Raw genomic sequence first — 24,308 nt, 5'->3', positions numbered from 1 at the left:
ATCAGCACAGCATCTATGAGCTGCAGAAGTGACAGCCCAAATCAAGACAAGTGACCTTACTGGACACACCGGACACATTCAAGCCCTCCACACCACTATGACACAGTCGGGCAATGCACGTTATCATTAAAAGGTAAAAGGCCTCATTTTAACTCTCCCTGGCTGGGAGGCAGTGCCAGCCCTCCCCCGCCGGCCCCCACTTCACCTCTCCCTGCCTCACTAAATGAGTGTGCAACCAGAAGTTCTCTTGGAAAGAGACTGAGGGGGCATAATTAAAACAGCTCAGGAAAGAGGGGTATGAGGCCTGGCAAAGGTTTCTGGGGTGGCTTAAGGCAAGATTTAGAATTCACATCTCTTCACTCCCAGTCTGGCACCTTATTTGATTATCTTTATTGAGGTATTTGCCTCCATGGTTAGGACAAGCAGGGGAGACCACAAATCAACACGTCTACACAAATATCCTCGCAAGGAAAAATCCCTGAAAAATCCCTCCCTTTTCTCCCGGGTCATTCATTTCCTCACTCTGGACCAGGAGCTCCCCCAAGAGCCTGCTGGGTGTTCACTTCCAACACTGGTCCTCCCTGGACCATCCCAAACACCCACATGTGCTCAGTGAAGAACAAACCTCCTCGGGGCACCTGGCTGGCTCAGTCAGCAGAGTGTACGGTGCATGATCTCAGGGTTGTGAGTTCAAGCCGCACAGTGGGTATAGAGATTACTTTAAAAAAAAAAAAAAAAAACAAAAAAAAAACTTCCTCACGCCCACTGAGTGGTGCTAGTCCACAGAGCAGACTCTCCACTGATAGTCCTCTCATCCCCAAAAACAGGTGTGGCAAAGAGTGGGGGCCACCAGGGCTCGCTCGTGGACAGACTGACTTAGCTGCTGAGTGGAGCGGAGGCCCCCCTGGGGTTGAGGGGTGGGGCAGGTAGGTGGCAGTCCACTGGATAAGTGAGGGCTCCATCAGGTTGAAACCTGCACCCCACCCCAGGCTCCCCCAGGCGGGCCCTCCATGGGCCCAGGCTCCCACAATCTGGAGAAGGAAGCTTATTCCACCAGGAAGGAACGCCCAATGGTCCATTTCCCACCCGCTATGCTCCTGGCCTTGAAAGCTTCAGGAAATAGCAGGCCCCCAAATCTAACTTTGTTCATAGACCAGGTAGTTGGTTTTATTTATTTAAGTCCTAGTTTATCTTCTTAAGCTGTCCAAACATTTGCCAGAGTATCTCAGCCACATGCTAGGCTGCCCTGGGGATTAGTTCTGCTTTTAGTGGTGAATTTTTTTTTCCCTCTTTCTCTCCCCCCAGATAATAGCAGAGACTTGCATTTTGAAGAGCCGTGTGCTCGTCCTTGGAGTACTCATCTGATGGGATGGGGGTGGTGGGCTGGAGTGACCAGTCTCAGCCTCAAAGAGCTGCTTCACGCAGCCTCGTATTTACGTGTGGAGTCTGGGAGAGAGGGCGGGGGCAAAACCCTCCCAGCCTTGGCCATCTTTCTAGAGGGCATTCCCGGGGAAGGGAGGCAGTAGGCCTGTCGGAAGCCCACTCTAGTGCAGCACCCCTGAACGCCCAGAGACTGTTTGCTGAGTCACATCTCTGTTTCCACAGGAAAATGATAAAGACGTTTGCCTGTCGCAGCCATGTGCGATTTTCAATCCAGAAGGGCAAAGCTCGTAATGGCATACTGCCTTGTTCTGCCAGTCTGGGAAATGGGGACAAGTGTTCCCTTCTCCTCCATTCAAAAGGAGGACACACACACACACACACACACACACACACACACACACACAGCCTTCAGCAATTATGTAAATAATGAGCATTTCTTCATCTGGAGCAAAAGTATTACTTAACACAATTCAAAGAAATGACAGACAACCCTGCTACCAAATCAGCCATCTGATACCACACTGACAGTTACAAAGAAGAGGGGTAACCTTTATTTATGCTCCTTTCCCCTCACTAACCACAGTCTCCTTGGGCCCTCAAGGAAGTAGCCTCGAAAAGAAACAAGACATCATAGACGAGTGGGGAGCACAACACTGGTGTCCCTGAAAACTACCCTGTGAACCACCAATTTTTTGTATTAATGTAATAGAACACCAAGAAAGCCATACAGTGACAGAAGCAAGCAGGGTTTGATTTTTTGCTCTCTCACTGTAGATGTGTTTCACAGGGAAAGGACATAGGGGAAAGGTATGCTATTTTGTGGTGGAGAACTTCCTTACTCAGACTCAGATTTACCCTATCTTACAACTCTTCAGAACACGGCAATCTGCATAGGGCTAGGCACTCCTGCTCTCTAGAGAAGTCCGGACAGGCCACCTCCCCCGTTACCAGAGGGGAAACACTGGGGACAGACCAGCTTCCTGGCAAGGTCAAGCTTCGGAGGGCTCAGGTGTTGGTCTCAAACTCAAGTAAGAAATTCTTACCTACAGACCAGTCTCGTGCACAAGAAAACATTACAAAATCCCAAGAGAACACTCTAGAGCTGGGACTAGCAAACTAAGGTCCACAAGCCAAAGGCGGCCCCAAACCGCTATTTGTTAACAAAGTTTTACTGGAACACAGACACAACCCTCCGCTTCTGTATTCTGTATGGCTGCGTTTGGGCTCTGAGGCAGAGCTGAGTGGTTGCGACCAAAAGCACACAACCCACAGAGCCTAAAACACTTACTACCGGGCCCTTCGCAGAGAAAGCTTGCTGAAACCTACTCCAGAGCCCAACACAAGGGGCGTAAAAACAGCCAGGTTTCAGGACAAGGATAGCTAGTTCAGCACCTCCACTTTAGAGATGGAGAAACCGAGGCATGGAGAGGAGGAAGTGACCTGCCATGGTCAGACTGCCAGAAAGACGGAGGGGTGCCTCCTGCTTTCCAACCTAGCAATCCTCTGAACACAAAATAAAACACCAGTGACAGGCATACCTGGATGGCTCAAGAGGTGGCTGAGCACCCGACTCTTGGTTTCGGCTCAGGTCATGAACTTACAATCCTGACAGCCAGTCCTGCATGGGGCTCCTCCTTGGGAACCAGAGCTCTGTGGGGAGGTCTGCTTGGGATTCTCTGTCTCTCTCCCTCTGCCCCTCCCCCCATCACGTGTTTTCTCTCTCTCTCCCTAACAAATAAATAAATCTTAAAAAACAAAACACCAGCGACAGGAAAAAATATAAGCAAAATCAGATTCTACAAAAAAAAATTAATACTTAGCCCAGGGTTAACATCAGCAATGTAGAAAAATGGGGAGGGGAAGAGGACATGGGATGGTCTAAGCAAATTCATACTCAAAAGGACAGACTGTTTTGAGCCCTTTAGAAATACCCCTTCCACTGTTTCCCCCCACTTCTCTCTGCCTGCCTGCCTGCCTCTCTGCCTCTCTCTCTGTCAAATAATAAATAAAATCTTTAAAAAAAAAAAAAAAAAGAAGGGAAAAAGGGGCACCTGGGTGGCTCAGTGGGTTAAGCCTCTGCCTTCAGCTCAGGTAATGATCTCAGGGTCCTGGGATCAAGCCCCGACATCGGGCTCTCTGTTCGGCGGGGAGCCTGCTTCCCCCCCGCCCCCCGCCTTCTGGTGATCTCTCTCTCTGTCAAATAAATAAATAAAATTTTAAAAGAAAAAGATTTTAGAAATACCGCTTCCACATATCCAAAGCACATGTGCTAATTACAAATCCTGCCCTCCCCCTCCCCAGGCAGACGGCCACTCCTCCTTGCCACAGTGAACTTGGTAGTACTGAACCGAAACGGTCTTTTTTACCAGTTATCCGCAATTCCAGCTTCTCTTGGTTCTCACACAACTCTGCCCTGGAGGAGACCAAATTAGTGAGATTTGTGCTCATTTTAACACTCTAATAATTAAGACCTCTCCCAAACGGAGTGCCCAGCACTTTCCCCAAGACAGCTGTGGACAACAGGGCCGAGAGGGAGACAAGATGGAAGAGACCCAGGCCCTCACAGAAGTGACGGGGGGAGGGTCAGAATCCACATCCGCCCTTTCCAGAGCTTCCCTCAAACCAGCACCAGGGAGAATACTGGACAACGTGAACGGCGCATGGAGATGAAGCAATAGGACCAAGTGAAAATTAATGAGCTGGCGTGTTGACAGAGGCTCCATTGTGCGGCACGGTGAAGCAATCAAAGGGCAAGGGCATCACACACAATGTCGAAAGGGCCTTGGCAGCCACAGGTACGAGAGGGGAGGACATGCTCAGTCGTGTCACCAACATGGCTCCTTCAAGGAAGGAATGCATACTGTGTGCATGTGCGTGCGTGTGTAATGGCTAGTACAAGACAACTCTGGAAGTCGATTTTCTTCAATGAACTTCAAAAAAGCAATGACCGAAATACCAAGAAGGCTCAACTGTTTGAGATGCTAGAAGGACCACGAAGGCGGGTGACGCTTGCCTAGGAGCCACTGAGCAGCCAGAGAGCCGGGCGGGCAGGTTGGGAGTGATCACTCATCGGGTGGATGCCAGGAAGGCCAGAAGCTTCCCCCACTCAAGGGACGGAACAGGAGCGGGGGGAGGCCCAACTACCACGGAGGCTAGTGGCTCTAGGTGCTCCCTTATTTGCTTACCATCACCCTATCCTGCCGTGTCAGGACGGCCACTCCCCCCTGCCAGCACAGCCTGCCATTCCCAGCTCTGCTAACAGCTGCCTCCCCCTCCGCCCCCAGCCCTGCCGGCCTGGGTTGCTCCACTCCTCCAGCCAGATTCTCCTGGAAATCCAGCGGCCTGGGCCACACAGCCGCTGAGAGCATGGAATACCGAATGCCTCAGCTCCAGTCCTAGCCCGGACACTTACCAGCTTTGTGACCCAGGGCGGGCTGCTTCCCCTCTGTCTGCCTCAGACCCCTCACCTGGAACGAACATTATGCTTCCGGCCTCAGAGCTCCTGGCGTGTCCGTTTACACAGAATGACGTGAATACCGACTGACACCAACTCAAGGCGACATAAGCTCGTACTATGAAGGCCCCCAACCCTTCCTTCTCAGAGGGCACTTCCCTCAGAAAGCCCTCCCTGGTTCCCTTTGTGGTTTAACTGCTCCGCACTGGAGCCAGGAGCCCCATCTGCTGCTAACACCTCTCTGGTGGCATTTATAGCTGACTTATAGCTTATTTTGTATTCATGGCTATTTATATCATTGTTGTCCATGTGACTCTCAGTCAGGCAGAGTACTAACTACACCCGTTCCCCATAGCCTGCAACACTGGGGGCACAACCTTGGGTAGCCTTCTCCTAACTTCATTTGTGCCATACACACTGGGCCATGACACTGCTATCTCATAATTCTCTCAAAACCCCTGTGACACTCCGGACTGTTACCCCAAGGATACAGATGAGGCATCCAACACTTACTCTCTCTTGGATGCACGACTTACCCAAGTTACAGAGTTAGTTAGCACACTGCTGTCTAATTCAGGTTTGCTGAAATTAAAGAAACAGAGCAGGCATACAATAGGGCCTCCAGTCAGAATCGCAATGGCCTTCAGGGCTGAGCCAGAGCAGGCATTAACACATGGAAATGCACAGAAAAAGGGCAGCAAGGGGCGGGGAGATGCTCTTCCCATTTTATTTCATACACCTCTGTGTTTTGACAATATTCAATACCAGAAGTACTTAGGTACTAATCACATAATTAAAAATTAAGCATCGTGTTTTGCCCTCATCTCCTACAAGACCTTGTAACCACTCAGATTTTGTTCCAATAAAACGTTAAGAGATTCCCGGACAAAATGCTTACTGCGGTCCAGCTTTGAGTTCGACAGACCAGGCTGCCAGTCCGAGTGCTGTGTGACACTGTTCAAGGTACCAGAACTCTCAAGAGCCTGGAATCCCTTGAGCAGGAGGGGAACCTGACCTCCTGCTCTGGGTTTTCACGAGGCTCCGGTGATGTGGCATGTGGTTCTGACGTGGTCTGCACACAGGAGGCCCGAGTATGGCAGCCTCCCCCGTGGCTTTGAAGGGTTCATTCTAGTCCATATCCACGAGTTGGTCCTTCTCCAAAATGATCTACGTGGGCGAAAACAGAATGCCACCAACCACCGCTGCCCATAAACCCCCACCCCCGAGACTCCCCTTCTGAGAAGGCCGGCCACCCTCCAGGAGCCAGGCAAGATCCAGGCTATAAAAGTGGCGACAGAAACCTTCTTGCAAACGAGGCCCCCGATGCCCCACTGTCTCTGTCGTCCCATCTGTGCCTCTTGCACAAGGTTTCAGGGACATAAAAAGCATTCAGATAAATGGGTCTCCACTACCGAGCTCTTACATGGGGAAAAACATCTAAATCTAAATCAATTAATATGTATGAAGTCCCGGCCACTGGAGTCTTTAGCAGGCAGGAGAGGAGAACTAACGAGGGGCCAGGTCCCAGCCCTCCAGGGCCAAACTGGCTGGAGAGGGCAGCGCAGCCCACAACACGAGGCCCTGCGCGGACTTCCCAGGTGCCGGTTACCAAGGTCAAGGCTTCTGGTGCCGCTGGCATCTTCCGACACTGCTGGTTAGCACCTTTGCCGGGAACTGCGCAGACAAGTGAGACTCAGAAGCCAGTGTGGTGCGGACACACTTGTGTTTATACAGTGTGCTGTGGATACCACGTGACCCGACCGTTCCACATCCACGAATGCCATCCCATCGATGGGCACAATGCTTTAGCCACGAGGATGTTCATCACAGTGCTGTTTACAGTATGAGAAAAATGGAAACAATCCCAACAGTTCCCTAGTGAGGGTCAGGTAAATTGTGTCACACCTTAGAAGGCTTTGGGCGATCACTGAAAAAGACAACAAGCATCTAATGACACGGCTGGGCAGGGGCTTTATGGGAGCCATTCGCCAGACACCCAACCAGACACTTCATGAAGAACAGACAGCTGTGAGAGATGGAGAGGCTATGCCATAGTCCGGGGAAAGGGACTTGTCCTTAGACTGACAACTGGACCCACAGCTGTCCTGGGGAGGGGTCGGGAATCGATCACCAACTCACAACCCAGTCACTTTCCACCCGCAGTATTTCTTTCTTTCTTTCTTTCTTTAGAGTGGGAGGAAGAGCAGAGGGAAAGGGAGAGAGAATCTTAAACAGGCTCCATGCCCAGCGTGGAGCCCAACTCGGGGCTCAAAATCATGACCCTGAGATAATGATCTGAGCCAAAATCAAGAGTCAGATGCCTAACCAACTGAGCTACCTAAGTGCCCCCCTACTTTTCATATTTCTGAAACCATTTTAGGATTCCTCAACCAAATAAGGTCCTGTGGTCAAACGAGTTTGAGAATCACTGTATTGTGTACTGTCTAGCCACACCTCCACTATCCTCCCCTACCCCAATTCTCAGATCTGCAATACAACCCAATGCACTGAAATAAACCTCAAGAAGCCCTACGGTAAGGAAATGGCTTACCCCTGAATTTCTCACAAGCATCTGGCTGCAGACCCTTCCCTGAAACCTGTCTGAACATCTCAATGAAGAGCTGGGAAATGCTGACAGACTAGGAAGTACCCCAGATGTGGCTGGGAGGCATGGGAACCCCATGCCATCGCCCCTCCACCTGGGAGCTGGACTAAATCAGAGGGCCACGGGGGGCAGGAGGGGAAGCATAAAGGTGGGAAGTTCAGGGGCAGGACTCTCGGCCCCCCACTTCCCTTACACTAGTGGACAGCTATGTTTTCTGTTTTACTATTTGGTCTCCCACATAAGATCTCATTTAAAGAAAGGGCTCTCCTGCTACAAAGGGAAAAAAAGTAAGTTAAAAACCACTGAATCCTATGCCTGTAAGGTCCCTTCTAATCGTTCCGGTTGACTTTCTTTAAATGTGTATTTCATGTGGGAAAGAGTCCTCTCAAATGGAGGGGCCGCGCCAGTCTTCCCGGAGAAGGTGAGGGCTCGAGCTGAACTTACTCCAAAAGAAGCTCCACGAGTTTAGGGTTGGGGATGAACCAGGGAGCCTTCCTGTGGGCAGGAAGGCGGGGATCGGGGTGACACTGCTGGGGGAGATGAGAGGGTCTGAGCAGCTAAGTGGACGGATGAAAAGGCACCTTGGAAACCAAGGTCAAGAATATCCATGTGGAGGCTGACAGCAAGAAATCGGCTGATGTTTGAAGAGTTACGTGATCAAAACAAGAGAGCCACTAGTTAGGTGACCGTGGCAGATGGTTTCTGTGGCTCAGCACGGAGGAAACGCTGAGGTGAAGAAGTGCTCGTGGTCTGGCTATCCAAGGTCAGATGCAGAATTCAAAGTTCAACTTGAATGAGAACTTCAAACTCAACCTCCACCTCAAATCTGGTGTAGGAAGATACCCAGCACAGGCCTGGATATTCAGACTCACCAACCAGTCCGAGAACATGTCCCTGGCCTTCTGGCCGAGAAGGGATCCCCCAGGATGCCCCCCCATGGCCTCCTGGGTGCACACACCCCTCGACGTCATCACCCCTGCACCACTCAGGATCCCCCCATCCTATGAGGGTCTTGGTGTGGCGTGGAGCTCAGGGGGTCTGGAATAGAAAGGAGTTGTGTGGCCTCCTCTATGCTTCCTCCAACCAGGAGGCTTCGACCCTGTCTCAGCAGTTAGTGCATCCCACCTTCCATCCCCTTCTGGGGCCCCGTCTGGCACTCTGACTCAAGCAGCCCTTCTTCAGTCAACCACCGCGCCTCTCACAGAGACTCTCCCGGGCCTTCTGGAAGCTGGTAGCTGGCTCTGGCAGGGTGGTCCAGGGCCTCCAACTGGAATCCAGTTACAGTATGCATCTGACTTCCACTTATCTAGAAATCCAAACAACCAGGAAACGCACACATCACCGGCCAACTTCCAGCTGGTGCGGGACAAAGATGACAAGGAACTCCTCTTACCGGCTGATGTTCTTCAGCTGACCATGGCTGGCTGAACGCGCGAGTGAAAATAACCCCGAACCCAGGGGACAAGAAAGAGTCACCGTGATCAGCGTGCCATGTCTGACACAGGCAAGGGAGGAGCGTGGGTGTGTGTGCCGAGCACCTGCCATCTGTCCCGTACCCCGTGACTAGCCTCCCGACTGGATTTTACTCGCAGCCTCACCGTACACTGGACGTGTGACTGGGGAAAGTCACAAAAACCACCTACCTGCCTTTTCATCAACAAACCAGGATAAGAAGCCTTGTCCGTCACTCCCCCAGGACTGCTGGAGGGTGCCAACAAGCTCGTGTACGGGAGCCCGCGTTCCAAAGTACCCAGTGTGGGGGATTATGATATTTGAGGGATTACAGCTCCTCTCCACAAGAGTGGCCCTGAGGCACTACACGATCCTGAAGAGGCTTCTAAATCAACAAAGAATTAGCACAAGCATGGGAGCTGTGAGGGTGGCAGCGCCGACGAGGTGAGACTCAGTTCCAGACTTGGGAAGGGTTCTCTGCTCCCAGCACACAGGGCCTAGGGCCGCTGGGATCGCGGCACATTCAAGGATGATTCCCGGCATTGCTTGCTGCTGTGCTGCGGGGGCGCACACAGCCTGGGGACCTGAATGCCCAAAGCCAGAGGGCCCAGGGTGCAAATCGACAGGGCCGCCGCCTCTCCCCAGCAGTGGGGAGGTGGGAGAAAAGCCATGGCATCGCTGCCAGAACACAACCCAAATGGGGCCTTGAGGTCTCCCAGCAGCCCCAGAGCTGCGGACACTTCTCTATGCATTATTTTTAGAACTGTACTGGGTCACCATACTGGACTTTCTGCATAGGAGCTGCATGTTCTTGCAAGACTGAGGTCTTCCGGGTCTGGATTTGGCCAAGGGCAGGGTCATACACCTGGACCTGGGACAATGACATTGCTGGTGGAAGAGAGTCACCATCAAGAGCTCAAGCATCCAAGTGGGAGGGGGTCTCTGGCGCCTGGCTCTCGGGGTTTGGATGCTGGGTCTTCCAAGCTGTGTGAGCCTGGAAAAGTCTCCGAACTTCTCTGGGGCCCAGGTTTCAACCGCAAAACAGCATAATGCCTGTGTCACAGGTTTATGGCGGTTAAGTTACTCCACGCAGCAAGACCAGAGCCTGGCACAGACTAAGAGCCCACATGTCCACAAGCACGCTTTGCCCTACACAACTGGCATGTTTGGAAGGCTGTCTCTGAGAAAGCCTGGGTCAAGTGTTAAACCTCACCTAACGACACACAACACACAGGAGGGCCTTCTGGAGCCTTCCCGTGATGTAACACAGGAGGGCAGGGACAGGTGTGAGACACACCCAGCTCAGAATCTCCCCAGGTCTTGCCAACTACTGTGACTTTGGACGCATTACCCACCCTCCAAGCTGTTTCCTTTTCTATGAAGTGAAGCTAAAATCACCCCACAGGGCTGATGAGAAGACCATCAATAATAATTACTAATATCGAGAGATAAGACACAATAATGAAAATGACTACTGTTTACTGGGGCTGCGCGTGCCAGTGCTGTGCTGGGCACTTTGCCCACGTTTTATCTAATCCTGCCCAAGTCCCACAGGCTCCTGGCCTCTCAAACAACGACAGTGGGGGAGGGGAGCCTGCCTTACGGTTGAATATTTTCTAAGTTGCAACCACCCTTCCTTTAGTTGCTGGGGGTGACAGCCCCCTGCTCACAGAGCTCTCTCTGCGCATGACCCACAAGCAAACTCCATCCAAGAACCTCACTTCGTTTCGTGGACATGTGTTATTCTCAGTTTACAGATAGAGGGAGGCGGAGAGGACTCCCCAACGCACCCAACTAGTGGGTCTTACCACTAGTTCATGAACTTCTGTCTCTCAGCAACTAGATCTGGATCCTGTCAAGCCAGGCAGTGACTCAAGGCCGTGGTGGGTGGAGGGGGTGTCTCTGGAGCCTGGCTCTAGGGGTTTGAATGCTGTGTGCACCTGGAAAGGTCCCTTAACTTCTCTGTGGCCCAGGTTTTCAACTGCAGAATGGGATAACGCCGGCCTCACAGGGTTGGTTTCGGGAATTAAGTCACCTCACACAGGCAAGACCAGAGCCCAGCACAGACTAAGAGCCCACCTGTCAGCCGCTACCAATGCCCACTGCCCACAGTCCTCCAAGACAAAGACCTGCGCCTGCCTGGGATGTGCTTCCCTCTGCTTTCTCTTTCCCTGTCTTCTCAGAAGCCCCGCTGCAATGTCCCCTCCAGAAAGCCCCCAAGCCCTGCAGCAGCCAGACACAGCCCTCTCAGGGCTCCCCTCAGATTCTGCCGGGGTCCCCAACCCAGCACAGACCAAGACCGACCCACTCGATGGTCAAATCCGTCTGCCCTTCTGGACCATTAGCTTGATCCTCACCCAGTTTTGCATCCCCAGACACCAGGCTTTTGGCAGAACCTAGACAACACTCGACAGATGTAACTGACTGACTGGCCAGCCACCCTTCCCAGGTTTCCGGTTCTTACACCAGCCATCTTTCACTAAGGAGCTGGGAGTGTCAGGGAAGGTGCTGAGCATCACACACCTGCACTACTAACGTACACCTGTACCTTGCACCGTTTTATGGACAGGTAAACTGAGGCTCAGGGGGGCCAGGTAACTAAGCAAAGGGCACAGAGCTGGAGAACAGCTGGGCCAGGACAAGAGCAAAGTCTACCCGATGCCAGCAGACCTTGCTGCCTAGTCGTCTTCTAGTCGTCTTCTTTGCCAATGCTTTTCTCCCTTTTCTGTTTTCTTGCGTGTACGGTATAACAGCCATGTGGCATCTTTTTGCACAAAGCGAGGGTCCCTGTGTGTAATCTCCCCGCTACTGGGAACAATTAATAGCAAACCAACGGGTCCCCACACTGGATGGCTCTGATGTGCCCAGGCCCTCCTCCCAGTGTCACCTGCACTAACCCACTGACACAGACATTGAAATGCCACCTGACTGACTGACAGCCAGGCTTCCACCTTCTTCCCTCTTCCCCTCGAGGGCCCCCAGAACCAACAGGGGAAGTTGGTTGCTAATGGCAACGGCCTTGGGAGCAAGGTGAGACCTAGCAGCCCGCTGCTCAGGGCTGGAGGGAAATCTGCAAGAGCCTCTGAGGCCTCTTTCCATCAATCAAGTCGGCCTCTTCCCTGCCTGGGCCTCAGTTTCCTCTTCTATAAAAAGCAGGCACTGCCTTCCCTGATTCTAGTTGTAGAGCTGAGAAGCGTTACCAAAATCCAGCCAACTGGGCCTGGAGGGCGGGGGGGGGGGGGTGCTGGTGGGACTTAGATGGGTCAGCAAGTGTTTTTAAAAAACAGGAATGCCGCTCAGCAGACCCACCCCCTTCATCCCCCCCAACCCCGCCAAGGGATGCACACCGAGGCCTCAGAGCTGCGTGCCATGGGCTGGGCCTGTCCCGGGCTATATTTGATTTGCGACCACTGGAGCTAGAGCTGCTATTATTTTCAGCCCATCATCCCTACCAGCCTAGAAACCTGCTCGGGCAGGAAAGACAAGCTATACCCAGGAAGTTCACAAGACAGAGACACACGGGGCATGTGGGGAGTGGCCAGAGTGGCCGGCTGGCTGGCAGGCTGGCTCCTGACTCCCACAAGGTGGACACGGGCTCCTCTGAGCACCCACCCTGAGAGGGCTGTCTCAGCCCCTGTGCCCTTAGATACTAATCCCTTCGGCTGGCCACAAAAGGGCCGCCATCCTTTCCTTCATCCTATCCACCACCCTGCCCCTTCCAGCTCAAGTTCCTTACCTGCTCAAGCCTTTCCAGGATTATCAATACCAAATACCTAACATTTTCCAGAGAGAAACTGGTTCACAAATCACCCTCAATGATCACCCCACCTCACAGATGAAGATGCTGTGAGTCAGAGAACGCTGCCGACAGTGAAGCTGTTCATGGGCACAAGCTTTTCCCCAGGCCCCTGTCTCCCTCCCCAAGGCAAGCCCACACCTGCACCCAGCCTTGGCCCCTGGAGACCCAAGGGGGAGCTGTCGCTGATGTCCACAATACCCACACCCCCCTCCCAACCTGTGTGAGCAGGGGAACTGGCTGGCCACCAGGGCAGGAATTTGCTTTGAAATGCTTTCCGTCCTCACTTTGTTGGAAGGCCTAAGACTGAGGACACAGATAGGGAACTCTGGCCTGGGGGAGGGGAGAAGAGCCCCCCTGGGAAGACGTAAATGGTAGCATGGCACTCCACACCCTGGGTGAACAGGTACAAGTCTTACTTCGCAACAGATAACTTTGTCTTGTGAAAAAGCAAGCAAGACAGGAGAGAGGAGAGGACAGGAGAGAGGGGATGAGAGGCAAGGTGAGACAGGCTGGAGGTCGCTGACACTGACAACCCCTGAGCTCAGCTCCCCGCACTGCCCACTAGTTTTCTGCCCTATGGTCTCCACTTGTCCAGTCTCTACTTGTCCACAGAGGAGTCTAGGGCCTGCTTCTGTCCCCAGATGCTGGGAAGGCCCCTCCGGTCAGAGCCTGGAGGACTCAGCGAGCTCAGCATTATGGCAAAAACCACCACAGTGAATCTCACTTGAGCCTCAGGACAGCCTGGCGGAAAAATGTCATCACCATTTTACCGACGGGGAAACTGAGGCTCAGGCAGGGAGGTGGCTCAGAGGTGGATGACAAAACCACTAGGTACTCTTTTATCCCTGCCTGACCATCCGTTCAGTTACTGCTTTAACCAAGCCGTGGGGGGTTGGGGGGGGGCGCAGGAGACAGTACTGCTTCCGGCGTGCACCGGGCAGCGAAACACAGAAGTCACGCAAGGCCATCTCTAGCTCACCAGCCTGGGCCTCCCATTCTGAGACTTAGTTGAGGCTGCTCTGGGCCACCCCAGCCACCAGCCCTCTGCCTCCAGCAGCCACCCTCAACTCCGGTAGATCCCCAAGTGGCAGGTTGTGGCCCCAGACAACAGGCCCTGGGAAACCACCTTAAGAGAGGGGACATGGGCCACAGTCTCCCCCCAGAAGTCTTGCCTTCAGGCAGAAAAGACAGTCAAGGCAAGCACTTTGGAGTTCATACAGAAACTGCCTTTTATAAAGTACTAGCTTTTTTATTTTTTTTAAGATTTTATTTATTTGAGAGCAACACAGCGAGAGGGAACAAGCAAGGGGAGTGGGAGAGGGAGAAGCAGGCTTCCCACGGAGCAGGGAGTCCGATGCGGGGCTCGATCCCAGGGTCCTGGGATCCTGACCTGAGCCACAGGCAGCTGCTTAATGGCTGGGCCACCCAAGCACCCCAAAGTACCAGCTTTTAAAGAGAGATGCACAGCCAGAGGCCTTCCTTTGGACTTTATCTTGACTCCACAGGCGCTGTGGTGGCCCTGCCTGCAACAGGAGCCTGGACAGCCAAGACCTGTCCGCCGGGCAACAGGGCCGGGCCAACCCTGAGCCATCCATGGGGGCACAGGGGGTGCTGACTAGGCTCAAAGGCTTGGCACCGGAAGGGGAGGAAAGGGGGGACAAAAGGGGAAAGGAGAAAGGAGGGGTCTGGGAGGGGAGGAAAGAGCCTTTGTGCTGGCCTCCCTTCCCCCACCACAATCCCCCGGAGCAACAATCAGTTATGCAAATAGTAACCCCTCCCCCCACCCAGAGCTGCCACCACTCCTAGGGCCCCCTCCCACTCCCTCCGGGTCTCTAGGTCCTTCTCTGGTATCTCCTTTGACCCTCTGCCCCCTCTCCATTCTCCCTCCTTCTCTCTCTCTCTCTCTTTCTCTCTCACATACACACATACACACACAAACACACACACAGACACACACAGACACACAGCCACAAGGCCCTTAGGCCTTGCCCATTCAGAAAAGAACCCTTGTCCCTGCCCCTGCCCCCCACACCATCCCTCAGGGTCTCCAATCTTTAGAAATTATTTTACCCTGATTTTTACCACCCCCATACTCATTTCTCATTTTGGGGCCAGAAACTGCTCGTCTGGGGAAACAGTGCACAGCTGGAAAAAGCAATGCATGGCTTACAGCATCATAAAGTAATGTGAACACACAAGCCACTTCCATTTCATTTTGCTAATTCTCTCAATGAAATAGAGTATCTGAGGGAAAAGTCTGGCTTAGAGGCAGGGCCTGGGCCTGGGCCTGGCGGTCCAAGTGGACCGTTGCCATCCACATGGAGCCCAAGCTGGGTGACGACTTCTGGTGCAGGGGTGGGGCGAAGGGTCTTGGCCCCCACTGCTCTTCTTTTTTTCTCGAGATACATACTTCTGATTGTTTCAGTTTCAAATTAACATCAGCCATCTAAATCGGGCATCCCAGGGCCCGCTATGCAGGTGCACCTGAGGTGGGTATTCAAAGCAGCCCTTATTTACAAAGGGTGATGCAAATACGCCCTGTAAAGCTGGACACACACACACACACCCCGCAGCCACTGTCCATCCTCACCAAGGACCAGGGGTGTGCGTGTCACCTGACATGGCGAGATGGCAAACAATGACCATGACAACGACAGACACTGGGCACATGCAGAACCTGGTGGCCCTGTAGGTCTTGAGTTACGCTTTTGCCAGCTTTGAAGTACAGACACATGCAAGACAGAACATAAATGTTTTTCTGAGTCCTATCTACAGACTGGTCAAGGCTTCTCTTACCTCCTGGGCAAAAAGGCTCCAAACCCAGGGAATTTAAAACATTCCACTCTAGGAATGCCAGAGGGCAGGCCCCAGGGACTGCTTCTCAAGGGGGCGATGAGTAAATGGTCCCTGAGCCACGGGCCTCCTCTTGCTCCCAAGACTGAAAGTGCCACACCACCCCTTTCCCTCTGGAATGGTTCCCCCACTCCAAAACCCCAAATCAAAACCCACGGGGGTCCTGGCCTTCCAGACAAGGACTGTCTCCAGGCTTTGCCTCATAAGCCCTCAAAGTCACTCTGTAAACGGGAAGGGCCAGAGTGCTCCAACCAGTCCAATCTCCACATCCACATCCACCAGCGCATCTGCTGGGAGCTCACTGTCCACAGGGCACCAACCCACGTTCTTCACATACTGAATCCTGAGAAGTGAGCCTTTGGCACTATTGTCATCTGTCCTGGATCACACTGGGCACGTGGAAAGGGCAGCACCTCCCCCCGCTCACCAGCATCAAAATGGGGGGTCTCAAATCTGCCAAAGTGTCCCCAGCAACAGATACCAAGGAGCCAAATGTTACAAATCCGCCCGTTTTCATGTTCTAACGGATCCCTGTGGCTTTGGATAAAATTCCCAGAGACGAAATCCTACACAAATTTAAAAAATACCATCTATCAAACGATTCGGATGGGAGTATTGGTGAAACGTGCTCGAAAAGTGGGTTAGAAGACAAAAAAGTGGCTTGGGTGATAGCATTTAAGACACTCATCCAAAAATGCACGTGGAGACCTGATGTCAATTTTTTTACGTAAGTCCAGAGCAGAAGAGAACACTTCTAAATTTACACATTATCTCCTGTAATGTGATTTTTTTTTAAAGATTTTATTTATTTGACAGACAGAGATCACACGTAGGCAGAGAGGCAGGCAGAGAGAGAGGGGAAAGCAGGCTCCCCACTGAGCAGAGAGCACGCTGTGGGCTAGATCCCAGGACCCTGGGATCATGTCCTGAGCCAAAGGCAGAGGTTTTAACCCACTGAGACCCCCAGGTGTCCCTCCTGTAACGTGATTTTAAATGAGGATCATTAAGTTAATAACTCAAAATACTTTAAGTAAGGAAAAATACTTGTGGGCAACAACGGAGCCACGCCAGCCAGCCTCAGTTCTGCTCTGCCTCAGCAAACCCACAGCCACCTCCACCTGACCTCCACAGGCCTCAGCTCCCTCAAGTCCAATGTGAGGTGCCCGGCCACACGGCCTCAGCAATCACACAGCCTCATACCCTTGGCCACCAGGTTTGAAATCAGGCATTGGAGTTCCCATTTCAACCACAAAAGACTCACTGGGGCTCATCCTCTCCATATTCTCAACCAGTTAACAGCTAGATTTTTCCCCAAATTCAGTTTTCCTCTCCCAATCTCTGCTTAACCCCCAAGTGATGGATAGCACTGGTTTAAAGATAATGAAGCCTATCTCGTCCCAAAAGTGGGTGCTCTGGGACCCAGAAGTATGGTTTTGTCTCTTTGAGAGTTTGCCTATTGTTATTTCTACGTGTCACACATAGAAACTTGTGACCAAAAGGGCCCCCAAACTGCTCAGGACAGGAGAAAGAAGAGCTCTTAAGGGGACCCTAGGGCCCTTCACCAGGCAAGGGGGGTCCCCCTGCCATAGCTCCAGCCCCAGATCTAACTAGGGCAGCAGGCCCCCCAATAATGCTGCTCCTTCTGGAGGGGCTACCAAATGCAAGCACCAAACTTCAAAACTAACCACCACCACTTTTGGGGGGCTGGGGCCCCTCTATCTGGTCCCTTTTAGTCCACGTGCAGACAGCCTGGCCAGGACCCACCAGCTACTTTTGTTCCACAGGGAGGAGACAAGGCAGGGGCCTGGGCAGCCACTGGAGGCTCCAGTTAAGTTTCACTGGTGAGTGAGTGGCGGGGGCACAAAGGAAGGAACCGCTGGGGGAGGGGAGGCCGCAGAGCTGGAGGGCTGGGACAAAGGGGACAAGAGACAAAGGGACAGGAAAAGGGAGCCCGCTTTCTCCTCTGAGGAAGGAACTCTCCATTTAGCCTAATATTTCACTCACACATCCCCTGACCAGGAATGCACAATTTACACATTCTGGGAGGCGGCTTCAGGTGATAGGGACACCCCTCCCGCCTCAGTGGCACATTGGTGGCTCTCCTTGCCACCCCCCACCCCGCCCCTGCTCCTGCCTGTCCAGGCCCCCTTTCCTCAGCCCACTTGTTCAAAGTCAGGGAGGCTGCCTTTGATCAGCTCCCTCTCTCCAGCCCCATCCGCCACCCTGAAGAGAGACAAAGAATTATTTATTTGGAGAAAAGACAAACCCTCAAAGTGTCAGCCAGTGACAGACATGATACTTTCTATACAGGAACGAGGAGGCAGGAGCGAGGTGCCGGGTTTTCTAGTCTGTGGGGGGCTGTCACCAGCAACCCACACACCAGCCACCCTCTGTACCCTCACATACTCTCAAATCCTACCTGCTTGGCCCTTTGGGTTTTTTTCCCCTTAAGACCACCACCTGCCCCACCGGGAGATTGCGATAATTAATCTATATCGAAGAGAGGGTCCGACACTCGGATGAGGTCTGCAATCAAGATGGCAAAATCTGAAATGTGGGCGAGGTCAGACCAGAAAGACCTGGAATGTCTGGCTCGCGGTGTGGAGCCTCTGTCCCACAGTCAGGGAAACCTCAGGGCTGGTCTGTACTGCGGCTCCTGATTTGTTTCATTTTGATTTGATTTTGATTTTCATAGGGGAGAGACAGGATGCCATCACATTTTACATTAACAAAGCAAATCTGGCGTCCACGCCTGGGTCCAAGACAACAAAGGGGAAGTTTAAGGGTGAAGCCAGGAGGCTGGCTGTCACCACCAGCAGAGACAGCAGGAGAAAGGCAGGAGCCACCGGTGCCCCTGTGGACAGGCCACAGCCCTCCTATGCACTTCATGTTTAGCTCCTTCCCTCCATCTGGCTCCTTCCCTTCTCTCCCTGCTGCCCCCCATGCCTGGGCCACACCAGAGTCCCCCTCCAAAAACCACTTGACTCCCCCAGAGCTGAGCCCCTCCAAAGTGCCTGGCACAGCACAGGTAGCACGGTCCCCACCCTCCTGGCAAGAGCACCGATGACCGGGCATCAGGTCCTCCGCTCCTACTGTTTTAAAACTCAAGGCTTTTAATGAGCACCAACTGTGTGCAATCACACAGTGAGGCACTGGGGGCTCACTCATTTGTTGGGACTGGGAAAGGGCACTCCCAGTCCTGCAGCGGGGACAATGGGGGCCTGAGGAGTGGTAAAGAGCTTGTGCTCCGAGAAGGGAAAATGGAACTGGGCCAAAGCGACCAGAGAGAGGTTGGGAGAGCTGTGGCAGGTGCCTCCCTCCCATGTGCATGAGGCTAGGCAGCAGGCGGGGTTGGGGGGCATCAGGTCAGGGGTGGACCTGTATCAGGTCAGGGGCAGACCCTCACCCAGAGCAGCAGACACTGCTGCTGCAGGAGTGAGTGACCCTCTCTTCGGCCTCGACAAGCAAAGCCACACCTCCCCTATGGCTTCCCTTCCCACGGATCCTCCTCAGCCCCAGGACCAACACTTGAGTCCCAGTGACACCCTGGATGGGGCCCCTGCAACTGGCCCACCAAATCATCAGGCCAAGGACTAGGCCCCAATCCACTCTGGATCAAAACTGGGCTCTCCATGACAGCTTCTGTCCTCACGAGAAGAACGCCAAGGGGACCCATGGTCCTTGTAAACGTTTTCATACAGAAAACAGGGAGGGGGAAAGAAGTCACGTGTGTCGGGGCGCCTGAGTGGCTCAGTGGGTTAAAGCCTCTGCCTTCGGCTCAGGTCATGATCTCAGGGTCCTGGGATCGAGCCCCGCGTCGGGCTCTCTGCTCGGCAGGGAGCTTGCTTCCCTTCCTCTCTCTCTGCCTGCCTCTCTGCCTACTTGTGATCTCTGTCAAATAAATAAAATCTTTAAAAAAAAAAAAAAAAAAAAAAAAAAAAAAAAAAAGAAGTCACGTGTGTCTCAGGCGTCAAGGCTGCTCTGCATGGGCCAGGCCTGAAGGGGCCCTGGCCCATGACCCTGGCCCTCCCCAGGACGAGATATTCCAGAACTCACTGACTCACCAAAGGAGGGTGACACGGCGGCACATACCTGTGCCTCTGAGGTGGCCCGCAGCCTAGCGTCAGTGTCCGACCCCCCAACCAGGAGGAGGATTTGTGCTTTTGGCAAAGTCTGGAAAAATTAACTCAGGTCTGAGAAAATGTAGGTCCCTGAGCGCATCCCTAGACCAGCATGTCTTTCATTCTTCTCTAGTTTATGTTCTTGTGGATTCGTGTTTCCAATAACCAATCTTTAAATAAGTTTTACTAGAATAACAGCCGTGCAAGGACATTTTTGTTCCGCCTCTTCTGTCTCCAAGGTACAATCATGGCTTTCTCCAAACTCGTAGCCAGACCCGACAAGGCCCTCAGTCAGCTCGGCTGTGTGCAGCCGCACACACACCGACACTGGGACCCCGGAGGTATCATTTACCACCACTTCATAGAGAAGGAAGTGAACAGTCTGTCAACTCCAAGCAGCCAGCCCAAAAGCCAGAGCCGCAGGCCGTGGTGGCCACAGGGCGGGGACAGGCCGGGGCACAAGGGACTGCTTTCCGGGGAGACCCGCTTTTGGGGGGGGCCACCAGGAGCGTTCCCTGGTGCCTCCTGGAGGACAAGCCCATCGGACCTGCAAATGTATCTGCATTCAAAGATGCAGTTAGCATCTTAAAACACAGAAACCCCAGGGAAGAGGGAGGAACGGTCTGTGAGTTCTGTGAGGGTAAATGATTTGCTGCTATACTGTCTGCGGCCACACCTCAGAGGCACCAACTATCTGACCAACGAAAGACGAAACCACAGGATGAACATCTGAGAAAAACAAGTATCTGCTCTGAGCCCTCAGTGGATTTTGGAAAAAATGTTCCCCCTAAACGGCACCATTAGGACTGCCTCAACAGGAAGTAATGTCTGGGGGTGCCTGGGGGGCTCAGTCAGTTGAGCAGCTGCCCTCAGCTCAGGTCATGATCCCAAGGTCCCAGGCCGGAGTCCCACATTGGGCTCCCTGCTCAGCGGGGAACCTGTTTCTCCCTCTGCCTGCCGATCCCCTATTTGTGCTCCCCCATTTGTGCTTGCGTTCACTCTGACAAGTAAAATCTTCAAACAAACAAACAAACAAAAAGGTAGTGTCTGAAGGAAGTGATTTCAAGCCTTGGGAAAACCCTGAAGGTAGGCTTAGAACTAAAGCAGCCCCTCCACTAGGGTGTGGCCGGCCCTCCTCTCCCTTGAGAAGAGGTGAAGAGCTACCTGCAATTAGGAGCCCCCCACAGCACAAAGTGCCCAGGCCCAAGGCCTGAGCACCCCCCATCTCCGAACTGTGTTTATCCTCCTTGCCAAGCAAACCGTCTTCTCAGATAATGCACAGGCCAACTGTAGACTTGTGTGGCCTGATAAAATCGCCACTGATGCTGAGTGACAGGGGGTCAAATCATGACATACTCCTCCTGCCCAGATAAGCGGGAGTCTTAGGAGAGTCAGAAGCCAGCTATTGCCCGCAATGCCAGGCGAACGCCGCACTCAGGCACCAGCTGTGGGACGATGTTCGGGACTCTGGCCAGGTGCCTGCCTACCCTCTCCCCAGGGTAGAAACCAGGCAGAAGAGCCATCACGGGGCTTCTAGCCTCAGAGACCTCAGCAGTGGGCAAAAGGTTGGGCGAACTGAACCCGGAGCATTCTTCCACACATCTCTGAGGACACTTCATGTCAGAAGCGCCACCAACACATCAAAGCCCTAGCAGGACAGTGGCTAAGGAGTGTGTAACAACTCACCTGCTGAATCCACTAGCCTTGTTTTAAAAAAAAAAAAAAAAAAAGTCACAGCCCTATTTCAGGAAAGAAAGGTGAACAGCAGGGGCAGGGCAGCAGAACTCTGACATGTGCCAGGGGTATTAAGGCTTCAGGGAGCCATTTAAATGCACAGACGGGAGCCCTGGGAGGTGGGCAAGCTCTTTGTACTTCCTGATCACTTTCAGTCCACAAATATGAAAATATCCATCAGGTGTTAAAAGCTCCAAGTTTATGGCTCCTGCCCGATGACTCAAAGATGATTATGAGAGGTTTCTTAGAAGTCAGGGACATCTGAATTGAGACATGAAAAATGAATAAAGATCCCCACGGGGAGAAAGAACAGAGGAAAGTGCTTCAAGCAAGGAGGAATAGCCTGTGCAAAGGCCCTGAGGTAGAGAGCTTGGCCCTTCCCTTAACTACAGCCTGGCTATGTTTGGTATCTAAGTTTCAGGGTTCACATTCCACCCTAACCATAAAAATACGCAGCCAACATTCCAAAATTCCCTGTTTTTTTCTTTTCCCAACATACAAGGTTAACCACCTTCTCACCTTTCCCTGCTGACCACCTTTCCATTTCTGCAGTCGTTTCCTGGGTGCAGTAGCTTCTAATTCCTGAGCAGCTCACATGGGCCTACAATTTAGAACATACCCTAGCTTCCCAGCTGGACAGTGGTCACTCAGGCCGCCTGTCCGTGCCTCCAGAACAGGCCTGGACAGGGACGAGGGAGAATATGTTGCCTAACTAAAAGGAAAGAGAAAACCCAATCTGCTCTGGGCAGCACAGGCCAGGAAGGAAGTAGGAAGTCATCCTGAGTGCAGGAAGTCCTTGCTCATCCCTAGGTGAGACCAGACCAAAGCCGAGCAACGGGCCCTCAGTCCTGGGAAGGGAAAGATGATCTGGGGGCAGAGGGTGGAGGTGAGACCCTGCTCTGGCCCTGTACATGGTGTGCTGGGGACACACAAACACTTCTAACCAAAAAGCACTTGGTTCTCTGGGAAGCTCTGTCCTCACTCCCACTCCCCAGCAAAAACAGACTTCAGGAAGAAAATGAATCAAGTTTTACAAGCTTCCCTATTTACCCAGGACTACAAATCTATCAGTGGGGAAGCTTTTAAAATAAACTCTCTCCCAGCCATGTCACTTCCTTTCTTCTATTTGCCGCTACACACACACACACACACACACACACCGCCTCTTTAACCCTGGCTATGGATCCTGAGTCTGAAAGAGGAATTCCAAATTCAGAACACACACCAAACCACCACTTGTAAACACTTCCTACTTTTTATTCAGGCTCTCTCATTTATTCGTGTGTCTACACATTCCTGGTGCAGCTCAATAAGCAGGGATACTGTCCCCCACAGCACTGGCTACCTTTCAGCCTCTCGTTCTTTTATTCCAGAAATACTAAGGGCATTTTCTAAAGTGCTCGGCATCCTCACCTCAAAACAGTACTGCAAGTTAAGTGCAGCCCGTTTTACAGATGAGGCCACTGAGGCTCTGTTAAGCAACTGGCACAGGTTACACAATAAGTAAAAGCCCTATTGGGGATTAGAGCCCAGGCGGCTTCACCTTGTTCTCTGAACTCTGGTTCCCTAGTGCCCCATATATGTATAAAAATACAAATAGCAAAACTGCTTCCTTCAAAAAAAGACATCCTGGGGGCGCCTGGGTGGCTCAATTGGTTAAGCGTCTGCCTTCAGCTCAGGCCATGATCCCAGCGTCTTGGGGTCGAGTTCTCCCTCTTCCCCTGCCCCTCCCACCCCTACGTTGTATGCACTTTCTCTCACTCTCTCTCTCTCAAATACATAAGATCTTTAAAAAACAAATACATACATAAATACATAAACATTAAAAAAATTGTAAAAGACTCATTGTGGATCGCCAGCTGCTTTAATGTTAAACTTGAGAACTAATGGCCACTTTAACTGGTGCTTCCAAAACGGATCATGGAAAACTCAGATGGCAAATAGTAGAGCCTGTGCTTCATTGTCAGCAGCACCATTCAGTGTGGTTCCCGGAGGCACAGGGAGGATGCCCAGCAGGACGTAAGGAAACAGCAGCCCCGCAGCCGGGGAATCCAGGGTTAGAGTCTTAACCCACCGTCCCTCACTACAGGACCCAGGCAAGAGCCAGCAAAGGCTGGTTGCCTTCTGCAGCGGCCCCTGGACCTCGTCTATGGCTTGCGGCTCTCCAGATAAGATGACCTCCGTGCAGAGCACCTTACAGCCTCCAGGGCTGACCACATGTGAGCCCCTGGGAGCTGAGCAGGAAGGTGGGGAGGTGGGATCCAGGCTATGCTGGGGTCTGGAAACAGCTCCAATTTCATCCCCCAGCTCCAAGGCTGCTTACAACCCGTAACCCAGGGTTCGCAGGGGAGGCAATGAGATAGCATCCCCCAGAAAAACCAAATGGAGGGACTTACTTGCTCCACTTTAAAATCAGCCTACTCCATTCATCCTCAACTCTCTGCTGGCTTTCTATATCCCTAGATCCACCAGCGGGCCCTGCCTTCCAACCCCATCTTCCTGCCACGCCCCTCTCCTCTCTGGCCTGCGTGCCTAACAGAACCCCTGCCTGTCTGCCTGCGTGCGTGCCTGCGTGCGTGCGTGCGTGCAGCCCTGCTCCCACCCACCCGTCCACCCCTCCCGCAACCCCACACCTGGGTACCTCCGTCCTAGGCCCTCCGCTCTCCTCAGCCATAAAGCAGAGCAGTAAGAACTTACACCTTGTCTGTCGTTCTCACATGGCTGCCCCGTACGTGAGAAAATACTTTCTAGAAAGTCAGATACGGCTCTTCACGTGTGCTGGTGTCTCTGAGTCCCACCATACTTCCCATACACAGCTGTTTCCTCACCGGACTCTGTCTCTTGCGGCCCACTGCTTCTGGGGCATTGGTCAGAAAAGCCCCATGGGGTGAGAGACAAGGGGGGACT

At 52.7% G+C, this 24,308-nt stretch overlaps 1 protein-coding gene across 10 annotated transcripts in view; it reads right to left on the bottom strand.

The window, feature by feature from the left end:
- SSBP3 (single stranded DNA binding protein 3) overlaps positions 1-24,308 on the bottom strand; it is a 164,424-nt gene that overhangs the window by 118,978 nt on the left and 21,138 nt on the right. For 2 of the 10 annotated variants that reach the window (XM_080801451.1, XM_080801456.1), the window contains exon 1: positions 3,750-3,886. The exons of 4 other annotated variants lie outside the window; for them this stretch is intronic. The gene's annotated coding sequence lies outside the window, so the exon portion shown is untranslated. Of the gene's footprint in view, positions 1-2,921; positions 3,038-3,749; positions 3,887-4,795; positions 5,087-24,308 lie in introns of those variants that run through there. 4 more of the 10 variants (XM_080801448.1, XM_080801453.1, XM_080801455.1 and 1 more) reach the window with 4 other exon arrangements.

The sequence above is a fragment of the Martes martes genome (assembly GCF_963455335.1).
Source record: "Martes martes genome assembly, chromosome: 4".
Taxonomy (NCBI): domain Eukaryota; kingdom Metazoa; phylum Chordata; class Mammalia; order Carnivora; family Mustelidae; genus Martes; species Martes martes.
This window is presented reverse-complemented; position numbering and strand designations above follow the sequence as displayed.